At 42.4% G+C, this 24,333-nt stretch overlaps 1 long non-coding RNA gene across 1 annotated transcript in view; it reads left to right on the forward strand.

The window, feature by feature from the left end:
- Positions 1–8,391, forward strand: part of LOC132395060 (uncharacterized) — a 50,895-nt gene extending 42,504 nt beyond the window's left edge. Inside the window, exon 3 of the long non-coding RNA XR_009512508.1 lies at positions 8,016–8,391. This is a non-coding gene — a long non-coding RNA (uncharacterized LOC132395060). The remainder of the gene's footprint in view (positions 1–8,015) is intronic.
- Positions 8,392–24,333: the final 15,942 nt, after the last annotated feature.

Consider the following 24,333-nt stretch of genomic DNA (forward strand, 5'->3'; position numbering starts at 1 on the left):
AGAATCTCAAGACGCTCATCACCACCTCCATCTGGGTTGACAATTGTCTCCAGGAAAGGAGAAGAGAATGCCCCAGTGAGTCCTCTTGGATGACCAATCTCCACATGTATGATCGCATCGAGGACAATTAGACATGCCCCCAGCTCCCCTCAACTTCCTTCAGAGGGGTCAATGCAATTGGGCAGAACCCAATTGGGCAGAATCCAAAAAGAAGGGAAAATGCTACCTCTACTGTGGTGAGCCAGGCTAATTCCATTCTGCCTGTCCCGAGTCATTGGGAAAACATCCAGACCCTTCCAGGAAAGGGAGGTCTGTGACAGATTTTACCTCCCAGGTCTGCTTCATCTAGGGTTGTGCTGTCTATCACTATCTCCTGGGGTAAAAAACAACTTCTCCTTGGAGTCTTCATGACTTGTGATCCAGCAGGCAACATCAGGGATCTCAGGTTAAGTTCTTCGACCAATCAGTCATGGCCATTTCCATGGGCAGCAGACATCTGGGCCCCAGAAGGATCTGCCACCTCACTGCTTCCATCTGTCTACATATAGAAGAGCATGCCAAGCCTGTCCAGTTTCACCTTATTCATTGTCCTGACTTCCTGTTGACCCTAGGACACCACTGGTTAGTGCCCCATGACCCACAAATTGACTGGTCCACCATTGCAACTCCACGGGTGGTCTTCTTGCTGCCAGGCCACCTGTCTGCAAACCTCTCCCAACCTGCCTTCTGCCACTCCTGAGTTGTACCAAGTTCCTCCTGAATATGCAGACCTGCTGGACATTTTTAGTAACTAAAGGGAAACAACAATCCCACCTTATCAAATCTTTGATTACACAATTGAACTGCTGCCTGGCACCTGTCTTCCCTGAGGAAGACTCTACGCCCTGTCAGCTCCAGAGTAGGGTGTCCATGGAGGAAAACTTCCATGAAGCCCCAGTATCTGATTTCATCCGCTCCTCCACGTCTACTGTTAGTGCAGGGTCCTTCTTCCTGGCAATACAGGATGGTGGACTATGACCAATATATGGATTATCGAGGCCTCACTAAGATCATAGTGAAGAACTAATGCCCTTTGCCACTGATGAGCATGGTTGCAAGTGGCAACCATCTTTACTAAACTAGACCTCTGAAATGCACAGAACCTGGTCCACATTTGGGGGGCTGATGAATGGCAGACTGCTTTTAACACTCCCACAGGGAACTATGATTATTTTGCAATGCCATTCAGTTTAGTTAAGTCCCAGTGCCTTCCATGCCTTTATCAGAAATGTTCTCCAAGAAATGCTAAATCACTTTGTCTTCATTTACCTACATGATATACTCAGCTTCTCCATGACGTACAGTGAACACGTCCAGCATATTTGACGGGTGCCTCCATGAATACTCCAGACCCAATTATTTGTCATACTGGAGAGGCAATTTCCACATCTCCACAAACAAAGAGAAAATCTGCAGATGTTTCCTCGGATTTACTGTCTCCAAGGGGGTTCTGTTAATGGACCCTACCGAGACTGAGGCCATTAGGGATTGGAAGGAACCCACCACGGTCAAGCAGCTCCAGTGGTTTCTGGGGATGCTTTTCAGCACCCTTTACTGTCTTGAATGGGAGAACCGCTGGTCCTTTTCCCTGGACCCCAGATACTGAGGGAGCTTTCTAGGAATTGAAACATCACCACAATAGTTCCTGTCCTTGTTCTCCCTGAATCAGAGTTGCCATGCATTATTGAAATAGATTCCTTAGACATTAGCTGCCCAGTAATCCCCCGATTTAATCATGGGACAATTTACCTACCAACTGGTACGCCTTTGGACTGTGGGAGGAAACCGGAGCACCCAGAGGAAACCCATGCCTTCACAGGGAGAACGCACAATTCTTTACAGGCAGCAGCAGGAATTGAACCTGTGTCACCTGTACTGCAAAGTGTTGTGCTAACCACTATGATACCATATAAACAAGGCAGTACCCAGCTTACGAGGGAGCAACATTTCTAAATCCTACTAGGTCATGCAACTGAGAAACACGATTGCTGGACAGAATTGGGCTCATGTTTTGTCTGTAACATTGGGTTTTGTTTTACCAGCTCCGTGTGAATGGTGCTTAAATGCCAAGAGACCATTGGGTAAACACAGTGAAACTCAAGGGCATTCAATGTGTGCTTTTGTTATATTTATTTGAATATTCTGCAAAGATGCATATTGAAGGGCCATCTGAATGAGGCCTATTTTGCTGTTCATTAAAGAGGTACAATCTGACCTGAAATGGTACTGGGTCTGTCTGAGGTCTCCACCTTCTTTGAGGCAGATCCTGCATTAAGTGGTTTTCTTAGCATTGCTTCAATCCCACTGACCTTGCTGCAAATATCTTCAAACTTCTCAATCTTCTACACAACTGATTCGCCTTCACTGAACCATCCCAGTTTTCACTTCAACGATTCCCACACTCACTCTGAATCTCTCTCTTCGGCAGCAACTCCTACCTAATTTCACTGACCAAATAGGCTTTTTCCATCTCTTCACCTTTATCTTTCTGTGAGTTTCTATCCCTAATGCTCTCTGCTCCTATTAACTTAACAATGTTTGTCCTTCTTGTATGGAGGGCTCTAGACCAGGAGCAGTTTGATGAGACCAGGCAGAGTAATGGTTCAGCATAGACTAGATGGGCTAAAGGTTCTGCTTCTGCGCTTTAGTGTTCTTTGATTCTTCCGTGCAACTCATTTTATTCCCTGCTAATGTAATCACATACCGAACCAGCATCCTCAGGAGCTTCATATTTGTAATAATGTCATTGAAAGCCCATGTACATCTACAAGTTCTGTCCTTCCCTGCAGAATGCCTTGGGCTTCAGCCCCAGCTGACTGTCATCACCCAAGGATCTCGCCTGAAACTGGTGAGGACCTCCACACGGTACTGTTTTAACGTGTCTGTCCAGGCAGAATGCAGTCTCTATCCTTGACACTTGCCTCTCCGCACTGCAGGTTCCTGAGCCCCTGAAAGGTTTCCTGAATGCTCAGAAAGGGCTTTCTTTCTTTCAAGTTAAGTGATGTGTACAATATTGCCTGCCCTGCAGAAGCAAAGCACTTCATGAATTAAAGTAAAGGTCCCAGTGATGCTCAGATACATTCTACAATGCACTGGGACACATCATCAGTGACATAATTTTGGGTCATTTGGTGTCTCAGGTCTTGCAACATCAGACATGCTCAGCTTGGTGACCCAGCCAGGGTTGATCAGGTCCTGGCTTGTGTCCCAGCAGCATCTGTCCACCGGTCACACTCCTTGATCCATGGCCATCTGAAGCCTCTGAGACAGTCCAGATGACTCTTTTTTTTTGCAGCCCTGTAAAGCCAAAGAGAGAGTAAGTTCTGCAGAGTGAACAGTCAGCAAAACCTCTACACCCCACCTCGAGTGACACTCAATGTTCCTCCACCCCTGCTCTACTAACTCCTGGTATTGTGCCCCCTTGTGCTCAAATGCCTCCTCAGTCTGGTCTTCCCAAGACACTGTCAGTTCTACCATGACCGTCTGCTTCGAGATTTCTGTCGGGCCTCAGTGATGATGCGATGAAGTCAGGGAACTTCAGCTGCTTGCCAAGCTCGACTTTCAGTTGCCAGTCAGACACCGTGGTGAGCAAGCCTTCTGGTGGTCTGGGCTAAGGCTGTGGTTGATCTCCATATTTGACAGAGGCGATGGGCTTTCTGGGTCAGTAGACAATGATGGTTGCTCTCCATATGCATGGTTGCTCTCTAAGTTGAGTTTGTGAGACTTTCTCTCTGATAACCTGGGGTATTTGACATCTTGGAGCACTTTGAAGAAATCTTCAGCATTTCACTCAGAGAAGCTAAAAACCACCAAGAGATGATTCAGTTTTAGTACTCAACAGAAGGTTGTGAGTTCAGAATTCACTCCAGAATCCCAAGCAACCAATTTAGCTCAACACAGCAGGCAGCACTGGCTCTGTTAAAGGTGTTATCACTTGGATTCGATGAACTGAGATCCCATATGCCCTCTCACATATACATAAAAGATGTCTGGACACTAATTAAAGAAAAGCAGGGTGGCTTTCCTAGGGTCCTGACTAAAGTCTTCTCCCTCAGCAAGTATAACTTAAAGCAAATTAACCCGGCATTTATCTGTAAGGGAGGGGTGAATTGCTGCACACAAGCTGGGTGCCACTTTATCCTTGATTATGGGAATGTGTGTTACTGGCAAATGGATGGTGAGCTTGATGTACATCTCTACCAAAGGAGGTGCAAAGGGCTCTGCTAGCCTGCAGGTCACCCTTGGGCAAGGTGTAGCACCTGCTTATACCCCACCCCCTAGTCAGGGTCACGTGAAACCATGGGAGCAGGTGGGGGCTGGTGCATATCACAAGTCCTGGTTATACAACCACTGATGCCAGGCAGACAACCTCTGAAGAGTATTGATAATGACTGGAGTCACCCATCTTGTAAAAACACTGCCCAAAAAAAGGCAAAGGCAACCCACTTCTCCAGAAAAATATTGTCAAGAACAACCTTGGTCAAAGACCATGATTGCCCATGTCATATGACACGGGATGATTGGTGAGAAACTCTAATCACCTTTGGGTCTATTCAAGTTGATAAGAACACTAAATAAATGTGGATTATCCTTTCTTGCCCAGAAGACATGATTTTAAATTTTATAAAGCAGGGTTTCAAAGTTTGCATCTGCCTTTAAGATTCTGTCAGTTCCGGTGTTTTAATATTCAGCTTCAGGTGTGAGATAAGAGGACCCTCCCCAGCTCTACCTCCACTAGTTATTGCCACAGATTTCTCCCATATCAACTTCTATCTTATCCTAACAACGGCAAATGATACCCAGTCAACTGCGACCAGATACAAATTTTATTTCAGTCAGCTAGTGAATGCACAAGTAAGAAATTCCACCTTGAGTCATCTACTTGAGAAACCCTCAGGAAGAACAAAGGAAATAACAAATCAAAGTTCCAAGTAAATTTTATTATCAGAGTACATATATGTCACCATATACAACCCTGAAATTCACTTTCCTGTGGGCACATTCAATAAATCTACAGAGTAATAATTACTATAGAATCAATGAAAGAACGCCCAACTAGAGCTTCCAACTACAGTGTAAAAGACAAAAAACTGTGCAAGGACAAACAGAGGAAATAATAATAGTAAAAAATATGCAATAAATATTGAGAACGTGAGTTGAGTCTTTGAAAGTGAGTCCATTGGTTGTGGGAACATTTCATTGATGGGGCAAGTGAAGTTCAAGTTGAGGAATAATAGCTGTTCCTGAACCGGGTGGGGTGAGTCCTGAGGCTCTTCTGGTTTTTTCCTGAAGGCAGTAGCAAAAAGGGTCCTGGGTGGTGGGGGCTCCAAATAATGGATGCTGCTTTCCTGCAAGTGAATTTCTTGTAAATGTGCTGGGGAGGGGCTTTAACTGTGATGGACTGGGCTGTATCCACTACTTTTGTAGGATTTTCCATTCAAGGGCATTGTTTTTTTCCATACCAGGCTGTGATGTGACCAGTCAATATAAAATCATATTCGCCATTAAAGGTTTCATGTTTCATTTGGTCAGCCTCTTTCTAACTGACAGCATCTTTATGAGTGCCTTTTTCCCTGCAATGAACCCTTCATCCTGCCCATAACTTTCTTTCTGACTGATCTTGGGTAATTTTTATTGTGCTTTTCAAATATTCCACTTACATTAGAAGAGATCAAGGAGTGAGTTTCAAGTCATGAACTGTGGGATAGGGTTGGTGGAAACACATTGTAATTGAGAATTCCGGGGCTGGAAAAGAGTTTGATGCCCAGAATGTTAATTATATGAAGTTACATCTAATCATTAATGTGCAATCAAAGATCAATTGCCCCAGGATGATTTCAATCATGAACATTTTCCATTTGTGTGTTAGGACAGATAGGGTGAGATCATTCATTTATAATGTCCTGGAGAGAATTGCACTTGGACAACATTGGCTTGGAAACACCTTCACTGGAGATACCTGGGATAAATAAGACCCCTCCATGGAAAATAGAACCGCAACTGTGGTCAATCATTCTGCTCCTGCTGACACTTCCTTCCATCTTGATGACAAACTGATTTCTTGATATCCCCACACGCAACTCCACAATCCCCTCAAAGCCCAAGCCCAACATAGCTGACTGATTCCAACTAGAGAATCAGTGCTGGGGATTTGGATCTGGGAAAAAAGACTTCTATTGTTCTTCCAGTGAATTTGGAGCTGTTTGCATATGCAATGTTAATGTTTTTTTTATCAACAGCTACGTTATTGTTGCCTGGTAGACTGTAGTTTCGTGCCAGGTCTGAGGCCCTGAACTTCAAAACTCTATTTTGCCTAATTGACTAATAACTGTACAGCACATTGAAGACGATGGTACATTAACTCTCTCTATAAAGATGTCTTCATCTCAGGAACCAATCTCAGTGAATCCACAGTGAAGTGGTTGCCTTAAGCTTTGCTTCATGTAGATTACACAACGCTTTGGCCTTCCCTCGTAGCCTGCGGATTTTCTTTTCAATTATAAAACAGCAACTTAATAATGCTTGTTTTGTTTTATGTAAACAGTAAAAAGGATCACAAAAGCTTCATATTATTGTTAATTAAGAAACACCAAAGTAAAACAAAGTAACCTTGCATTTCAGTCAGACTTTGTGGATTTATTTCTATGATCTTTGTTTAGAATATTGTACTAAATCTTATTGCTAGTTGGGATTGTGTTATTTTAAAATTCTTTCTCTGTAAATTATTTAAATACATGCCTCCCTAGCGTTTCTGTGACATGAGGTTGACAACAGATTAAACTGCCCATTTGCTACACAGCGGTAAGCTTCGTAATATTTATGCAGCAGCAAGTGACATTTCCCTCTGGTTTCTTTAACAAGGTTGTTTATTGCTATTGCCATTGAATTCCAATAAGATGAGCAAAGGATGCTGTAACTGCAGATTTCTGCTAATACAGAAAGACCTGCAAATCCATCTCTGTTCGACATTGCCCAAAGATCTCAGGATGGAATCAGAGTGGGAAGTAACATAGACCTACGGAACAGTTGATTCAGATGAGGCCCCTCCAAAAGCACTTGTGATATCTCAAGCTTAAGAGTTTGTATGCTACAGGTCCTTATCAATTGAGGCCTTTGAAGAGCCTTTCACACGAAACTCAAAGAATTAAAAAAGATTCATTTGGGTAAATGGTAAGAAAGATCTGAAATGAAGGGGTGTAATCAAGTTTCACGATTCAAGTTTATTTATCACATGCACATTGAAACATACAATGAAGTGCATCACTTACATTGACAATGAACACACCAGAGAGTGCGCTGGGGCAGCTCGTAAGTGCTGACACACATTCCATCACTAGCAACAACAACAAAAAAGCACGCCCCTTTCCTCCCTCCCACTTACATACGTACACTGCCCTTTAACCCCAGAAGAGGCCTCCAGCAGGCTCAGATTTGGGCCTGGGCTTGCAGACGTTCGGCTTCCATTTCCCCAGTGAACTCGCAGAGATTCAGAGACCAGGGGCTCCGGCCAACGAGCCTCGGCTTCTGATTTGACCCTCGGGCCTCAATCTGCAGCATCGATCCCAGGACGTGCCGGTTACTGAACAGTAGACCTCGAATTCCGGACTCGCTGATTCATGAACTTAGGGTGTCATTGGAACTTTTCCTCTTGACGGCATGAACACTGGCTCTGGAACTCACCAACAACTCACTGACCTGGGGGCCCTCATCTATTTTCTGACAGCCCAACATCTGACATTCAACCTCTGACTATGGATGTCCCACGCCCACATTGCGGACCTCCAAACATAGAGCTGAGACTTGGGCTCCAGACTCCAGCCTGACCTCTAGTTCCCCCACACCCCTGACTGACTCCTAACTCCTCTCTATGTCCCCAAAACGAAAGTCAAGGCAGTGCTAAACGGGGACTCTCTTGCTTGCATCTTCAGAAACAGCTCTATTTCTAACTTTGTTATCTCTTTTTTTTCCTTTTCAAGGTTCTTTTGAAGACCCTGACGTGGAGTTACACTCTGACTTTGGTTCTTTGTGAGAATGGGACCCACTCTCAGGGCCTCAGGACCAGCTGCTTTTTAATATCCCAAGGACATGGCCTGGCAAATGAGCACATCTTCAGGGTTTTGTATTTTCTCTGGCTCTGGAGGTGGGCTGATTCGAGGCTGGTGCCCCTGACTGAGGCATCACAGGAGAGCATGGAACATCAGAGCAACGGGTTAGCTGCCGTGTGTTGTGTGTTCAGAGATCTGCGCCTTTCTGGGACCGTCTCTCTCTGGGCGCAATGCAACAGACTTTTAATGTAGTAAATAAGCGAGTTCTTTGTTATGTCTCACTCTCACTGTGAAACAGGGATACCTCTTTCTCCCTTATTAGAGAGCGAGAGAGAGAGAGAGAGAGAGAGAGCCTGTGATATGTCGAATTACTGGGTGAACGAGTGGTCTTTGGGGTGTTGCAAATCTGTGTCCTTTTTGAAGCTTTGCTGCATGCTGGAGCACTCAGTGGAGGGTACTGATGCTTTTTGCTGGTGGGAGTTGGGGTGGGGGGGTAGTTGCCTAGATGCTGATTATGTGTAGGAGGGGGGATCTGGTGAGGGGGTTTGGGGTTCTAGCACTTAACTGTCATTCATTCTTTGATGCACTCCTCTGTTTTCATGGATGTCTGTAAAGAAAAAAAATTTCAGGATGTATATTATATACCTTTTTCTGACATCAAATGTACCTATTGAAAAGCATTCCTATGAACCTAAAAGACAATTTAAAAATAAATATTCTGAGCCATGACTCAATGGATAATGGTAATAGAAGTTGATCTTACAGGATTCAAGAAGCATGTTTATGCAGATTGGCAGCAGAGTTTGTTCCTCACTCCCTTCCTGAAAGACTATGACTCTTTTCAGACTGATCAATGAATCAGTCCAGAACTGTGCTCCTGAATTCACTGTGCCTCAAGCCAAGATGTTCCAATACAATTACAACAAATATAGAAAACTGTTCAACTATGTCCCATTCACAAAAATAGTAGGGAAACTTCATCTGCCCAATCAGAGCAGTCCCTTTTGTTAGCAAAATGATGGAAGCTTTCAACAACAGTGTAATGTAATGCTTTCTCAGCAATAAATTATACACCGAAACCCAGCCTGGTTTCTTCCAAATTGTTCTCTTGCAGATCATCTTACAAACACGGTCCAATCACAGACCTAAGACCTGAATTTTGGAGGTGAGGTGCCAGTCATCACTATTGACATCCAGAGAGCACTTCATTTGAGAGTGGTATCAAGATGGTAAGAATAAAGTCAATGGGGATCAAAGGGGAAAGCACTCCAGTGGCAGGAGCTATGCCTCACAGATAAGAAGATAGTTGAGATTTTCAGAGATTTAACATCTCATTAGAAGGACATCAATGTCAAAATGGTTGTTGTGACACATCTAGTGTGCTGGTGTAGTGGATAGTGCTTGTTGCTCTCACTTTCATCTGCCACCGGTAGCTAGCAGTTTTGAAAAAAGGAAGGATGAATGTGAAAGTCTCTCCCTGCCTCTCCAACAGCAAGCCTCCTCATTCAGTGCCTCCTCACTGGTGACGCACGGAAACTGAACTCCATTGGGCTCGGGCTGAACTACAGAGGGCAGGGAGCAGGTCTGGCCCCTGCTCACATAGCAGGCAGGCTGACCAGTGTGTGTTCGTGAATCAAATCTCCCACTACGGGCCTATAACTCCTTTACCTTGTGGGCAGCCTTGGGAGAGCTGAACTACAGGAGTAAACTCAGACAGCAAACCTGGAATGCAGCCCCTTAGGTGGCTGATGTCATTGAAAATCCTTACGGCAGCTCCTGCAGCCAAGCTGCCAAATGTTTAACTTCATATTTTTCCTTTGGACTACCCTGGTGAGGTTGAGAGGGGGATCTTGATGACTGGGCATTCCATGACAAGTATCTCACCTCCTGACACACTAAGTCTTTTCAAAGTTGAAAGTATATGCATTATCAAAGTGCATGTATGTCACCATTTAAAACCCTGAGATTCATTTTGTTGTGGGCATTCACAGGAAAATAAATTCAATGAAAGACCATCCCCTGTGCAAAAGATGACAAACTGCTAATACAAAATTGAAGAAAAGAGAAATATCGATAATATCAAGAACAAGAGCTGAAGAGTCCTTGAAAGTGAGTCCATAGGTTGTGGGAACAGTTCAGTGATGGGATGAGTGAAGCCTCTGGTTCAAGTGCCTGATAGTTGAGGGGTTATTACTATTCCTAAACCTGGTGCTGTGAGTCCTGACACTCCTATGCTTCCTTCCTGATGGCAGCAGTTAGGAGAGAGCATGGCTGGATGGTGGGTAAACTTCACGATGGATGCTGCTTTCCTATGATAGGGGAGCTGTGTGGCTTTAGTCACAGTGAGGAATAGACCTCAAGCTGTGATGTAGCTTGTTTGCAGCCCCTTCCTCATGACGGGGAGTGCCCAAGTCAGTGTAGCATAACATCCAAGCTGGAGTCAGTGCTGCCTCCTATTATTCACTCAGCAGAGCCAAAGCTGTGCTGTATTGGACTGCAGGTTGCTGCAGCATTCACAGACTAGGGACTTGAGCTAGTTTTTTCATGTGACTGTATTTTACGGCTGTCTTGTAAGTACTGTGTGTGACTGTTTGTACTGTGTTTCGCACACTTACCCCAGGGTAATGTTGTCTCGTTTGTCTGTATTCATGTATGGCTGAATGACAATTAACCTTGAACTTGAACATGAACTTGACCTTAAATGTGAAACACTTCAAAGGAGTAGTCAAGAAAACAGCTGAGAGATATCTGCAATTATTGACATTGTTGCAGATGTATATTTGGTCCCTTCAATTGTCAATGTTCATATATTGCCAGGAAATTCATGAATCCCCAGACATCCATCAGGCACATGGATGAGAGATAAATGGAGGGCTATGTGGGAGGGAAAGGTTAGATTGATCTTAGAGCAGGTTAAAGGATCAACAGAACATTGTGTTCTGTACTGTTCTATGTTGCAGAAGTTAATATCATTATTGTTGTGTAATTAACATACTGAATTTAACAACACGTCTCTCAGAATGATGCAGTGATGCTAATATTTACAATTTACAATTGAGCGTTTTGGACCTAGTTTCCCAACATACTGCAGCTTCCTCGTCTTTAACACCCCCATCTGTTCCCTGATTCATAAACTACCTTAAAAATCAGCTTGAATGGTCTGCACTGACCGAGTTTGAACACACAGCCATTATATGGCTGAGACAAGCAGATTTTAGTATATACTTTTTCAATAGTTTTAGCAAATGCAGAAAGAAATTAATTTCCATAAATGCATTGTGCAGAGAATCAAACTAAATTCTTTAAAAATAAAATAGGGGCTTTTTTTCTAATATGACAGTTTGAATTTATTAGCAGGAAGTTTGCTCCTATAAATTTCAATTTATATTTATCATTAAGTTTTACCAAACTACTCAAAGAGGTTGAAGTATAATTTATTTCACGCAACGTACATCACAGACAGACAATTATTTATTCTCAGATAACACAAAGAAACATCAGAGACAGTTCTGCTTACAAGGGCCTGTGTAGGAGCTGGGCAAGGAGAGGAGGAAACGTGTACAGGTCAATCACAGGTCTATGAATCACAGGTCTAGCGCATTTGGAGTCATACATTAAAAGTCATACATTAAAAGTCATACACTGAAAGAGTTCATTTAGCCCAACTGGTCCATGCTGAACACAGCATTCTTCCTGTTGATCCCAGTTGCCCGCATTCAGCCCATGACCACCCCCTAAGCCCCTTCCCTCTGTGTACCAATCCAAATGCCTCTGAAGTGTTGCAGTTGTATCTTCCTCAGCCCCTGCCACTTGCAGCTCATTCAGGTTCTCACTACCCTCCGTGTTGAGAACTTGCTCTTCAAGTCTCTTTGAGGTCCTTCCCTCTTTTATCTTGGATCCATGACCTCTGGTTTTGGACTACCAGCCCTGAAGAAAAGTCTATGACTGCCCATTTTATCCATAGCCTTCATGTTTTTTTTAAATTTCCATGAAGTCACTTCTCATTTTCCTGTGCTCCAAAGTACAAAGATGCAGCCAAGCTCTCCATAACTCACTCCTTCGTGTCTACGCAGCATCCTTGTGAATCACTTCTGCACCCTCTCCAGCTTGACAATGCTAGGTAATTAAACTGTACACACTGCTCCAAGTGTAGCCTCACTAATGACATATATAGCAAGAGAGTGTCACTACTCTGAAACTGATACCTTGACTGATAAACACCAGCATCCTAAACACTGTCTACTTGCACGGTAATATTAAGTGAAATGTACATTGTCCCAAAGTCCCTCTGTTCCACGACACTCATCAGTGCCCTGCCATGCACTAAGTCCTACCTATTTTTGACTGTCCCTGCTTGCTTAGTCGACAGTCGTACTCTCGTAGACTCATAACTGTGTGGCAAAGCACAATTCAAACAGGTTCATAAATTTGCAGATGACAGCACTGTTGCTGGTAAAATTTTAAATGACGATGAGGAGGAGTGAGATAGATCATCTGATTGAGTGGTCTTGCAACAACAAACTTGCACTCAACATAAGCAAGACCACAGACTCCATTGAGGACTTCAGGAAGGGGAAGTTGGAACAACACCCACTGTCCTCAGAGGAAGGGGTGGGCAGCCTTAATTTGCTGGGTGTCAACATCTCAGAGCATCTGTTCTGGGCCCAACGCACTGATGCATTCATGAAGAAGGCACAGAGTGGCTTTGCTTTGGGTTAGGGTTTGAGGAGATTTGGTATGTCACCGAAGTCACTTGCAAAGATTTGACATTGTTGTATATTTAATATTTGAATAATATTTTATATGTATATATATAATTTGATTAAGCATTCTTTCTTGTTTACCTAATTCATTGTGGGTAATATGTAGAAGTATGTAAATGGCATATGTCTTCATACCACCATGTTCTACATATGGGCATTGCTAAAACTAAAGCTAAGAATGTACATGAGTTATCCCCAGATTTGTGATTTTGCCTTTGATTAGTTTTGTGTTTTGGATTTGCAAAATATAACACTAGCAATGAGGAAGTTTACAACGAACCTGAACTGACTATTGCCTTGTTGAAGAACAGCGAGAAATGGTTGAGTAAAACAAAAACATGCAGCATGTGCTTCTTTGTGAGGAACAGATATTTGAAATTTAAAAAAGGCAGAAAATGGACAAATTCACAGGTTCGTTAACTGTTCAGGCCAAGTGATAATAATCATAAATTTTAAAAAACACAGAAATAACTGGCTACATCAGAAGATAGACCAGTTTGATTGCAAAAGACATAACTGGATTGAACAGTACTTTAAAGCAAATGGAATAGCCAATGAAAAAAAAGTACCAATTTTAATGAGAGGATTGGATTGTAAGCAATACAATTTTCTTACAAACAAAAACATAGTTTGCTCCAACCAAAGCAAACAAAATGAGCTTTGCCGATTTCATGTAAGTAATGCAGGAACATTTAGAATCAAATTTATTGTTGATTGAAGAACACTTTAAGCTTTATAAGTGGAATCAAAAAGAAGGGAAGTCCATTTCAATGTGCATGGCTGAAATGAAGAGGTTGTCTGAGCATTGTCAGGTCAGCAATGGGTTTAATAATGCATGTAGAGATTGTTTAGTTTGTGGAATTTTGACCATTCAAAAGTGGCTCCTAACTAAAAATCAACTTACATTTAAAAGAACAATTGAAGTAGCTGTATAAATGGAAACAACACACAGAGATGCAACTGAGTTGCAGTCAGAAATGAAAATCAACATGAACAAAATTTCAACATCTAAACAGAAACCAGCTTGGCCAAAAAGCTGTGTTATTGTTGTGACGGGGGCTCACATACACTAGATCAATGAAGGTTTAAAGGTGTAACTTGCTGAAAATGCAACAAAGTAGGACATATACAAAGATTATGCTGGGCAGACAAAAACAAATGGACTGCACAGGGAAGAGCTAAAGATAAAAGGTCAACTTGCAGATTCAAACAGAGCACTATTCTGCATGTTGTTGATGAAACATCTAATAATGATGGAAATGACACAGGATTGGATAGCCTTGAGAGTTATATTGTGAAAATTAACATTAGACAATCAATGTGACTTACACCAGAAGTGAAAGGCAAATTAGTTAAAATGGAATTGGATCTGGCTTGCCTATTGCAGTCACTCCACAAAATGTCATTTCAAAGATACTGAACTGATGCCTGCAGATATTCAACAAAGGACTTATAATGAAGAAAAGATAACTCCAGTGGGAACAATGTTTGTAACTGAGGTACAACAACCTAAAAACCACATTGGGCTTGTTTGTGGTTAAAACAGGATGACCAGCATCGTCGCTGTTATTGACTGAGGCAACCATAACATGATTGGAGATCCATCCACCATTTGCTCCCACATCCCCTGCAAAAGAGTCGACTGAAAGGAATTATGGAAGGTACTGGATGATGCGACAGCAGTGTTCAAGGATAGCATTGGAAATTACAAACATATCAACAGTAATATAGAATTAATTAAAAATGTCACAACCAAGTTTTACAAAGCCCATCTCGTTCCTTGTACCCTCCATGATAAAGTAGCCAGTGAGTTGGATCGCATGGAAACTGAAGGAATTCTTTTGGAGGTTTAGTGGAGCCTATGGGTTATGCCAGTTGTCCCAGTAGGTGAGAAGACGGTGTCTGTCAAGATTTGTGGCGGTTTTAAGGTGACTATTAACCCAGTACTGAAAGTAGATCAGAAGCCTCTGCCCAGGGTAGAGGATCTGCACCTGCGCTCTGGCAGAAAGCTATGAACCAGGTGCTGCAAGACTGCCCTGGCACTCAGTGTTACCCAGATGAAATCACTGTTACTGTTAAGCATGACAAGGAACAGCCCCAAAATCTCAAGACAACTTTAAAAAGATATGAAGATTATGGGGTCAGAGCATAACATAACAAATTCTTTAAACCAAACATCGTTTTAACACTCAAGTATTACATTAGTGTGCTGAGAAAGTTCAAGCAGTGGTGGATGCCCAAGGCCAAAGGGCGTGTCAAAGTTTGGTCCTTTTTAAGATTTGCCAAGTTACTATAACAGGTTCTTGCCAAACTTGCCCACTCTGCTCCACCCCTTGAACTCACTACTACAGACTGGGACGAAATGGCATTGGAGAAAGCAGTGTGAGATGGCTCTCCAATGCTGATGTCAACCAGTGTACTCACACATTATGATCTAGATCATCCAGTGAAGCCTGCTATACCCTATTCAGGATGCCAACACACCTAGAAGATATCAGAACTACAAACGTACTTCCATTAGTCCCTGAGTCAACGACAATGGAAGAGGCCCCAGAACCTGAGATTGCTTCATAGCCACAAATCCTGCCTAAACCTAACCCGAACTCCGAAACTCACACCTGTGTCAGGAAAGTCATTAAACCACAAGAGTAAGAAATCCTGCACAACAATTAAAACTTTATGCCTGAATGGGTCAACTTAGAAGTTACTGTGCTGCGTATGTATATGTAGTATTTTTTATTATATAGTGTTCTGTGCACTATATATGTATATGTTGAGATACGTTCTATTTTGAGTTGGAATTTATATCTAAGCAGGGAGAAGTATTGCATATTTAATGTTTCAGTAATATTTGAGTAAAATTATAAATATATTCTTTGATTAAGACTTCTTTGTTGTTTATATAATGCAATGTGAATTATATGTATAAGTATGTAAATGACGTATGACATCACACCACCACGCCATACGTATGCATCTCACTAAAAGTAAAACTTCGAACATACATGAGTGATTCCCAGTTCTCTGTTTTTGCTGGGAATTAGTTTTATGTTTTGGAGTCACAAAACATACCGCGTTTGTCACGAAGATCACTTACAAAATTTCCACAGATGTATGCTGCAGACCATTCTGACTGATATGAAATGTCCTGGTATGGAATCTCCAATGCACAAAAGGCTGCAGATGGCTGCAGACACGATCAGCTCCCTCAGAGGCACAATGTTCCTCACCATCAAGTATACTTCAAGAGATGGTGGCTCAAGAATGTGGCATCCATCATTAAGAACTGTGATTATCTGGGACATACCCTGAAAACCATTATTCAGTGCTATAGGAACAGCATCTTCCCCTTTGCCATTGGATTTATGAATGTTCCATAAACCCATGAAAACCACCTGATTATTCTTTTTCTTTGCATTATATTGTTATTTAGTACTTTATAGTAACTTTATGTATTTGAATTGCACTGTTGTTGCAAAACAACAAATTTCATGTCCTGTGAGAAAGAGAAATAAACATGATTTTGCTCCTATTCTGATGGAGGAGACTGACTGTACTCTCGCCAGTATACATTGTACTTTACTTTGTCCTACTAAAGAAACTTTGTCTCAAAATTTCTCACTTTGTCACCTCTGATAAGTGAGGTTGGCAAAGAGAAGGAAGACTGGGCAGGCTTGTTTGCAGTCTCTGGCTCATTGACAACTCTGATCGACTGTAGACATTCATGGGAGGTGTGGAGCGATAATCTAGCAATGTTTTGTAGAAGTCCTTTGCCTTCTGGAGGAGAATCAGCAGTTTGAACTGCTCTTTCCAGTTCTTCCTTTGCTGGTGGGTACTGTGGACTGATTGTTCCTAGCAAAGGTTTTGGATTCTGAGCAGCTGAATTGTGGACTGTTGTCTGACACAAGTGTCTCTGGAATTCCATGGTGAATGAATAAAGCTCTCAGGTGCTGTATAACCGATGCCGAGGATGTAGAGGGCAGCCTGGACACCTCAACATTATGTGAATAGTAATCCACAGTGAGAAGATATTTACCTCTTTTCAGCTCAAAAATGTCTGTGCCTTCAATTTGCCATATGAAGTCTGGGAATTCTGCGGGAGAGAGAGGTTCAACGTGATTTTTGTGCAGTTTTCTGCATGTTTCATATTGCTTTACATAATCTCCCAGCTGTGTGCGCAGACCAGGTCACCACACGGATTGCCTTGCTCCCAGCTGACATTTTTTGATGCCTTGACGTCCTTGGTGTATTTGACTGATGATTTTGGCATGCAGAGAAGCAGGAATGATGTCCACAGCCCTCTATCAGCAAACCATCATGAATTCCTTTGCCTTTTGGGTCAACCTCAGAAAACCTCTTGTGGTCTTCATTTGAATTCTTCTTTGTATCAAAATGTGTTACAGCCCTGGTCAAAGCCTACTTTTGAGATCTCCAGTCCTCATTGATAACTGCAGGGTACAACACAGCCTGATGGACTGTGTAGATGGGCATATTGGCAGGTTGCACCATCTTTCCACTGGCCTTTACCATGGCAATGCAAGTACGAATGGAGCTTCTAAATGGGTAGTAGGAGAACGACTGAAGTCAGGACTATGCCTACCACCAATCGGACATTTATAAATGATTTAACCATCCTGGCAACTACCATCCCCTGGAACAAACAGTACTTGAGATGCTCCATTCAAACATCAAATGGGCCCAAATGACAATTAAAACAAAGTAGTCTAGGAGCATTTCTGTAGTCAAGGGAAGGCTGGTCAACTACAAGTCCCATGTGGATGAAAAAGTAATTCCTACAGTGTCAGAAATGCCAGTTAAAAGCTTGAGGTGTTGGTACGATGTAAACCTCAGTTATACAAATCAAATGAAATTACTGAGAGAAGAAACCAAAGGGCTTAAAGCCATCGATAAGACCTTGCTGGCAGAAAACCTCAAGCTCTGGTGTCTTCAGTTTAGACTGCTTCCTCGTGTGTTGTGGCCACTGACTCTATCAAATCCCCATCATTCATGTCTCAGACAAACAGGGACAGTGGAAAAGGTGGGAAAGCATTGGGAAAAGAAAATTCAGCTGGAAATACTTATGGGAAAAGGAAGGAGGAAAGATTAGATTCCTCATAAGAGCAGTTTATGATGTTCACCCAACTCCCAAAAATCTGAACCAGTGGCTCAGTGAAGACCCAGCTTGTCCATTCTGTCAAAGAAGGGTGAACCTCAAGTATATCCTCTCATCTTGCAGAGTAAGCCTCACTCAGGGAAGATATACATAGAGGCACAACCAGGTCCTCAGATGTTTGAAATCCACTGCAGAGAAGCAAAGGCTGAATAACAACTCCAAACCCCATATGTCTGGAAGAACCATCATCCCCTTTGTCCAGCAAGGACAGACAGTGCCACCACAGTGACACAGTTGGTGTCAAGCATACTGGAGTCTGCTCATGACTGGAACATGGCTGTCTACCTTGACAAAATGCTAATATTTCTCCCGGAGATGGTTATAATCATCCTCAGACCAGACTTGGGCTGTAGTAGTCTCAGAGATCACAGCCCTGGGAAGTAGCAGTCTGCGAGGCATAAGAGTGGAAGCATGTAAGATATGCTGATCTGGCCGCAGATGCTAAGCAGTGTGGATGGAAGGTGCCGATTTTCCCAGTATAGGTTGGCTGCAGAGGGTTTGTGGCTACTTCCATGATCAGATTGCTGAAGGGACTGAGAGAGTAAGACCAGGGCCAGCAGCAAGCTACAAAAGACCTCTCGGAGGTAGCTGAGCTAAGCATCCACTGGTTATGGATGAAGAGGCGTGACAGCAGCTGGGCCCTAAAATGACACATGGGTGGACAGACGTGAAGTGGGGGGCGGGTGCACCTGGGACGCTGGGTCACACTGTTGAGCCCTCTGGAGATGTAGTGGGCTTAAATTGACTAAACACCTTAGAAATGTTGTGCCCACCTAATGACCCCTGGGAAACATCTGCTGCCTACCAAGCCCCACCTCAAGATCTCTGTGCTATGACCTGAGTTAGGGTCTGCTTATCAAAGGGATTGAAACACCTAGTCCTATGAGCCCGGACTATTTATTTGGACTACAAAAGTTTTCTTTTCTCTCCCTGAGGGGTTGACTGACTTCTTTGCTGTGGCTGTGCCTCTGTGCACTTCCCTAGGCTAGTGGGTCACAGATGATTGCAATATATCCATTTTTGGGTGTAGCTTGGAGGCATTGCGGAGAAACCCAGGTCTGTTTCTCAGACCGTGCCTCATGGTGCATACAGTTTAGGTGGATAAGCCTCTGTATATTTTTCATAGATATATGCGAACAAGAACTCTTACTGTAAATTCTTTCTTGTTGGGGATCTTACTTGGTGAATGGTAGAGTGGGTGGGGAGTGAAGGAGAATGTGGTAAAATGAGATTAATGCAGGATTAGTATAAAATGGGAGGCTGATGTGGGATCAAGGGCACACAAGATGTTCTTCATTTCTCTTTGACTCAAAGCATTGATTGCAATTTCTGTGTTGTTTGGAGTCCCTATAACATCAGATTCCCTTTTTGTTTAAAATTCTGTTCTCCTCAGCGCTTAAATACACCATAAAGCATTGACTTGCTGAAACTCTGAGACAAAGAGAGTGCTGGACCTACTCAGCAGGCAAGACAGCATCACTGGAGAGAGAAAAGCTAAGTTAATTTCCCAAGCTTTAGCCTTTAATAAAAGTTCTGAGGTTTCCTTATGGTAGCCAGCTCTGATAAAACAGGGAATGGTAGGTTATCAGCATTTTGTGAATTTCAAGCTGTCAGCTGTAACATGATCAGTCCTAAAATAAGATGCTGTTGCCCCGGTTTAGTTGAACAAAGGGGAAATATCTGAGCTAGACTAGTTGGTGAGGGAACAGGATGGCGAATTGACACGGCAACTACCTGGAAGATGAGAGTCAACCATGTGGAATGAGTAGTGGTGTTCTATAAAGTTAGAAGTACGATGTTTAAGATTAATGTTTCAAATTTAATGTTAAGATTTAATGCTTTAAAGTTTAAAGTTAACTATTTAAGGGGAACATGAGGAGGAACTTCTTCACTCAGACGTCGGTGACAGTGTGGAACAATCTGCCAGAGGAAGTGGTGGATGTGGCTTTGATTTAAACATTTAAGAGAATTTTGGATAATTTCAATGATGGAGAGATATGGTCCAGGTGTGGGTTGATGGGACTAGGCAGAAAAATTGTTCAGCAAGGACTAGATGAGCCTAAGGGGTTGTTTCTGGGCTGTATTGCTCGATGACTCTATGACTATGACTAAGAGGTGGCATATTCCTGCTTGTATATGAGACCAGATTGCGAAGACAGTGTGCAGAATGGAAGGATTGCTCGGATCGTGGTTGGTGGGAAGTGATGAGGTGAAAGGGCCTATGAGTAATTAACCAGAAGGGTTTACTTACTTACTGCCCACTACACTACTGGCATTTAGATCCTTCATTTCTGTCTGTACTTGGTCACACACAGGTATAGAAGGACTCTTCATTGTTGTTTCCCTAAATTTTTTTGACCAGTCAGTGTTGGTAGCCCTGACCTGAACCCCCGAACCTGGAGGACCAGTGGACCATGCTTAATCTGGCCTCTGCCCTTTGACCAGTTTAGCATGTGTGACTCTATCTAGAGTCAAAAGCACAAGGCCCTGACTCCGTAGCTCTCCAGGTCATTGAAACATTCAAGCCTCCAACCCCTGTGACAAGGCTGTGGTCCACTTGGAGGAGAAGATTTTTCAATACACAAATAATGACTACACCTCTACATTGTTTAATTGATTATATGGTGCTTTGAGAATCAAGACGGACATTATATTAATGCAAGCATGTTCACTTTTTTTCTGTAATTATATTAGAAACAACTTTGTACTGTTTCAAGAAGGGACCATTTTAATTGCCTGAAACTAAGATATTGTCCAGCAACACAATAGCTTCACGTTTCAGGTCAGCAACTTTCTATCAGGACAGTATTTTAAATGTGATTTGCTTTTGAGCACATATTCAGAGCCAGGCAGACTGTGAGAGTTGTGCAGTGAGGAGTAAAGGGAATGCTCTGTAACAGTGTGAAGAGAGAAGTGATTAAACACAGGAACAATGGAGCAAGTATGAAACAACTATCACTGATACAAGTCCCACTGGGAGCGACATCAGACAGCTAGAAAGCCAGAAAAGAGGATGTCTCCTACTTGTTATGTGTATAAGACAGTATTCATCATCAACACCACAACTTAAGATTATTACATAGTGAGAAGGGAGCATTAGTGCAATCCATTGTTTTTCTCTTGCACAGGCAGCTTCTCATTGTATTCTTTTCATTAAAGATAGATGATTTAAAGTGTCTTTAGCCTTGATCAGTAAGTGAAAGGACAGTGTATAAAGTCACTAAATGGGACAGGAGGTGTTGCTGAAGTATTTTTATCTCTATCGTTAAAACCAGTCTCAGTACATCTCAGCTAAGGGCGGACATAATCAATCTTCTGAATCACAAAAGGCCTGAATACATACATAGGATTGAAGAATAATTTGGATATGAGTATTATTAATTCCTACGTGACAAGAACGACCACCCTTCAAAATAATTACGTGGTCTCTAGCACTATGGGACGCAGTGAAAGATGCAAAATAAATGCATTGCTTTTCTCATCTTCAGAACCTGGTGATTTCTTTTTCTCCCTGTGGGCTCTGAACCTGAAATAATTTGCAAACTTTGCCATTCTTGGCCACATCCTGACTTTTGTTTTATTCCCCACTGTCTCCTTTCTCCAAATTCTGCTGGTTTGAAACCCACCAGATTGGTTTCACTAGTTTGTCACTAATTTGCCACTAGTTTGCTGGACATTTGCTGAGGTTATTGACAGCAGGACCACCTTAATGCTACCACTGTACTTAGTGGGGCAGTATGCTAATGATACTGATTTCATCTTTAAAATGGATTTTGCCAGAAGTGATAAGGAGGATTTTATTCACAGATAATATAAAAGATTTTTCATTGTATCTCGTGTTTAGCATACATCACTGATTGAAGATCCAAAGTTTAATCTGAATCCCCAGTCCATTGAAATAAGCAAGTTTAATAAAAGATGAACTGTTGCCATTCTAATACCAGTGAATAATACGAGGACATAAACATGCTATAATTAGCCCTGGCTCATAATATGAGCTTAAGAGGGTCTTAATATGTTATTACTTGAAGATTATTTTTAATTAAGTCAATTATTGGGGCTAGGAAACAATTAATTTTATGCATTCATTCAAAAATAACTGTGAGCTGGATTACTTGAGTGTTTTATTGACATTTGAACCAGTCAATTCAATTGCAGTCAATGAAAAGCAATCATATTTCACTGTTTGAAAGTCCATTGTGAGAATCCATGGATTCCTGAGAAATCCATGGTGCACTCAGTAGGTACAGAGCACAGACAAACATGCCCTGATGGGACTGTACACTCGGTGACCACATTTTGAGGTACATCTATACACCTCTCATTAACGCAAATACCTATAACCCAATCATGTGGCAACAACTCAATACATAAGAGCATCAAGGCAAGGTCATGGGGTTCAGTTGTTGTTCAGACCAAACTTCAGAATGGGGAAGAAATGCATTCTAAGTGAATCTGATGGTGGAACTGGAATTTCCTGGTGCCAGATTGGTTTGAGTAACTCAGAAACCGTTGATCTCCTGGGATTTTCATGTACAGCAATTTCTAGAGTTTATGGAGAATAGTATAAAACAATAAAACAACAAGCACCCAGTGAGTGGCGGTTCTATTGGTGAAAAATCCTTGTTAATGGAAGAGATCAGAGGAGAATGGGCAGATCAGCTCAAGCTGACAGAAGGGTAACGGTAGTTCAAATAACCATGCGTTACAATAGCGGTGTGCAGAAGAGCACTTCTGACTGACTAACACGTTGAACCTTGAAATGGATGGGCAACAGCAGCAGAAGGCCACTTTATTAGGAAGAATTAGTAGCTACTGAGTACATATTACAACAATGGTATATTGCCTCCCAGCTGCCAGGGTCAAGGTGTTTCTAATTGAGTCCATAGTATTTTTAAGGGGACGTTCAGGAGGTTTTGGTACATATTGGTACCAAAAACAAGGATAACTAGGTTCTGCAAATTAACTTCAGGGAGTTAGGCACTAAATTACGAGACAAGGCCTCCAGGGTTGTGATTTCAAGATTGCTGCCCATACCACATGCTAGTGATGCCAGAAATAGAAAGATAATCCAGATTATCCTGTGGTTAAAGGAGATAGTTGGATGGCAGGGTGGAGTTAAGTCCCTACCAAAGGAGGTGTGAGGTACTCCTTCACTCCGCAAGCCTGCAGGTACAGCAAGGTGTAGCATCCACTTAGCCCCTCAATCAGGGTCACGTGAAGCCATGGGAGCAGGTAGCACATGGTCCGAGAGCAGTTGGTGCATATCACAAGTGCTCGTTAAGTGACCACTGACACCAGGCAGACGGTCTCTGAAGATATTGGTAATGGCTGGGGTCACCCTTCTTGTAAAGACACTGCCCAGAAGAAGACAATGGCAAACCACTTTCAGTAAAAGTTGCCAAGAACAATCATGGTCATGGATTGAGAAAAGAATAAGAACAACAACGTGAAGACAGCCTATGGCAAGGTCACCCATGCCATAGGACACGGCACATAATGGTGATGAACATCAACATCAGGAGGGAGGACTTCAGATTTTTAGATCATAGGTTCTCTTCCAGGAAAGGTGAGACCTATACAAAGAGGAATGCTAGCACCTAAATTGGAGGGGAGCAATTATCCTTGCAGGAAGGTTTGCTAGTGCTGCTCCAGGGGTTTAAACTAGAGATGCAGGGAAGTAGTAACCAGAATGAAAGATCAGCAAGCCGAGTGGCTGTGGGAAAAGATTTTGTTTAGCTCACATAAAAAGACAGAAACTGAAAGGTTAAACAAGATGAGACTAATGTTCTGAGTTTCATATATGTATATTGAAGTGTTTGCTGCATACATGATTGAGGGGGAGATATTAAAGGTGGAAGGGTTGCATTATTCATCAGGGAAAATGTCATGGTAGTCCTGAGAGGGAACATCTTGAAGAGCTTGTCTACAGAAGTAGTATTGGTAGAACTGAGGAATAAGAAAAGCATAGTCATGTTAATAGTGCGATATTACAGACCTACCAGTAGTCAGCAGGATTTAGAGGAGCAAATTTGTAGAGGGAATATAGACAGTTGCAAGAAAAATATAGCTATGATAGTAGATGATTTTAACTTTCTGAATATTGACTGGGACTCCTATAATATAAAAAGACTAGGTGCGATAGAATTTTTAAGATGTGATCAGGAAAGTTTTCTTAATTTTATCTATAGATCCCATCTAGGGAGGGTGCAATATGGGAAGTAGATAGGGTGAATGACAGAAATGTGTGTAGGGGTACACTTCTGTGCTAGTCCTGATGTGTCTCAATTAACCAGAATCTACTGTACAGGCA

The sequence above is a fragment of the Hypanus sabinus genome, chromosome 6 (assembly GCF_030144855.1).
Source record: "Hypanus sabinus isolate sHypSab1 chromosome 6, sHypSab1.hap1, whole genome shotgun sequence".
NCBI classification, from domain to species: domain Eukaryota; kingdom Metazoa; phylum Chordata; class Chondrichthyes; order Myliobatiformes; family Dasyatidae; genus Hypanus; species Hypanus sabinus.